This window comes from Protopterus annectens, chromosome 2.part0 (assembly GCF_019279795.1).
Source record: "Protopterus annectens isolate FY-2018-M chromosome 2.part0, PAN1.0, whole genome shotgun sequence".
Taxonomy (NCBI): Eukaryota; Metazoa; Chordata; order Ceratodontiformes; family Protopteridae; genus Protopterus; species Protopterus annectens.
In genome coordinates, this window is record NC_056728.1 from 1,714,774,693 (window position 1) to 1,714,777,192 (window position 2,500).

The 2,500-nt window shown below is 58.1% G+C and overlaps 2 non-coding genes across 2 annotated transcripts in view; both read left to right on the top strand.

Moving 5' to 3' along the window:
• The window catches only part of LOC122793888, a 154-nt gene extending 71 nt beyond the window's left edge, over positions 1-83 (top strand). The window contains exon 1 of the ribosomal RNA XR_006363595.1: positions 1-83. This exon is cut by the window's left edge and continues 71 nt beyond it. This is a non-coding gene — a ribosomal RNA (5.8S ribosomal RNA).
• Positions 84-512: 429 nt separating this feature from the next.
• LOC122793874 overlaps positions 513-2,500 on the top strand; it is a 3,616-nt gene continuing 1,628 nt past the window's right edge. Inside the window, exon 1 of the ribosomal RNA XR_006363588.1 lies at positions 513-2,500. This exon is cut by the window's right edge and continues 1,628 nt beyond it. This is a non-coding gene — a ribosomal RNA (28S ribosomal RNA).

Genomic DNA, 2,500 nt, shown 5'->3' on the forward strand with positions numbered 1-2,500 from the left:
TTACAGGACACATTGATCTTCGACACTTCAAACGCACTTTGCAGCCCTGGGTTACTCACGGGGCTACACCTGTCTGAGGGTCGTTGTGCCTTGATTCGCCCCCAGTGGTGTCTGGCCCCCATTGAAGGTGCAGCCGGGGAGTTGAGGGAGCCTGCTGCAGGCCCCCTGTCCCCCCAGGGAGAGATGCGGATGGGGGAGAAGAGTCCCCTTTTGCTCTGAGCCGGGAAGCCCGTCTGAGGATGGGAGGGAGCAGGTGTGTATCTGGCCTGCCTCCCTGGAGGCTGTCAGTGGTACCACCACCAGGCTGCCCTCCTGGGTTGGAGCCCAACATCCGCCTGCCTGGTTCAACACCCACCTGCCTGGTTCCCATGTGCCAGGGCTGAGTCAGCTGTCCTCCTCTGCTGCCTGGAGTCCGGTGGTGGGGAGTGGGTGCGTGGGAACCAGGGGAGGACGGGCAGTCTGTCTACTCCCCAAGGCCCATGCTACCCCCCCTCATGACCACACTTGGAACATGACCTCATATCAGACGTGGCGACCTGCCGAATTTAAGCATATTACTAAGCGGAGGAAAAGAAACTAACCAGGATTCCCTCAGTAACGGCGAGTGAGGAGCCCAGTGCCGAATCCCCGCCCAGGCGATGGGCACAGGGAAATGTGGCTTATGGTAGTCTGTCTCCCCGGCGCCTCCTAGGGCGCCCAAGTCCTTGTGATCAAGGCTCAGCCCGTGGATGGTGTGAGGCTGGGGGCGGCCCCTGGTGCGTCGGGATCAGGTCTTCCCGTAGTCGGGTTGTTTGTGAATGCAGCCCAAAGCAGGTGGTAAACTCCATCTAAGGCTCAACACTGGCACAAGACCGATAGTGGACAAGTACCATAAGGGAAAGTTAAAAAAAACTTTGAAGAGAGAGTTCAAGAGGGTGTGAAACTGTTCAGAGGTAAATGGGTGGGGTCCGTGGGGTCCGCCCAGAGGATTCAACCCAGCGGCCATGCCGGCTGCCCAGGTGAGACAGATCCCCCTCCCCCTCTGGGGGGTGGGGGACCGTCCCCGGGCATGCCATCTGCTGTCGGACCCACTTCCTCCGAGGTGGTGCACCGCGACCGGCTCCGGGTCGGCTGGGAAGGCAACATGGAAGGTGGCTCCCGTCCCCGGAGGGGAGTATTACAGCCTGCAGAATCAGCCCTCGCTGTGCCCTGGGGTCGTGGGAGACAACCACCGCCACACCCTCCCCCGCCCTCATGGCAGGGGTTTGGGGCCCCCGGTTCCCAGTGGGACTGTCAACTGGGCTGAACTGCCCTCAGTGCGGCCCGACCATGTCCCGCCACCGGGCCAGCAGGCTCACCTTCGGTGTCCAGGGTCCGCAGTGATGTTGGTGAGCCACCCGTCCCATCTTGAAACATGGACCAAGGAGTCTAACAGGTGTATACCGCCGGCCCGTCTCACCCATCCCATCGGGGAGGTGGAGCGTGAGTGCACCTGGTTGGACCCGATAGATGGTGAATTATGCCATGGCAGGGAGAAGCCAGAGGAAACTCTGGTCGATGTCCGTAGCGGTCCTGACATACAAATCGGTCGTCTGACCTGGGTATGGGGTAAAAGAGTAATCGAACCACCTAGTAACTTGTTCCCTCCAAAGTTTCCCTCAGGATAGCTGGCACTTGGCGGACGCAGTTTTATCTGGTAAATCAAATGATTAGAGGTCTTGGGGCCGAAACGATATCAACCTATTCTCAAACTTTAAATGGGTAAGAAGCCCGACTTGCTGGCTTGGAAGCGGGCGTGGAATGCGAGCACCCAGTGGGCCACTTTTGGTAAGCAGAACTGGTGATGCGGAATGAACCAAATGCCGACGCTCATCAGACCCCAGAAAAGGTGATGGTTGATATAGACAGCAGGATGATGGCCATGGAAGTCGGAATCCGCTAAGGAGTGTGTAACAACTCACCTGCTGAATCAACTAGCTCTGAAAATGGATGGCGCTGGAGTGTCGGGCCCATACCCAGACAGCACTGGGAGCTGAGGGGGCTATGCCATGATGAGTAGGAAGGCCACTGCAGTGGCACTGATGCCCAGGGTGAGGGCCCGGGTGGAGCCGCCATGGGTGCAGATCTTGGTATTAGTAGCAAATATTCAAATGAGAGCTTTGAAGGCCGAAGTGGAGAAGGGTTCTATGTGAACAGCAGTTGAACATGGGTCAATCTGTCCTGAGAGATAGGCGAGTGCCATTCCAAAAGAACGGGTGATGGCCTCTGTCACCCTTGGCCGATCGAAAGGGAGTTAGGTTCAGATTCCCGAATCTGGAGCGGTGGAGACGGGCACCTCACAGCGTCCAGTGCGGTGATGCAAACGATCCCAGAGAAGCTGGTGGGGGCCTCTGGGAGAGTTCTCTTTTCTTTGTAAAGGGCAGGGCACCCTGGAATGGGTTCATCCTGAGAGAGGGGCCCGCACCCTGAAAAGAGTCACAGTTTTGGTGGCATCAGGTGAGCTCTCGCCGACCCATGAAAA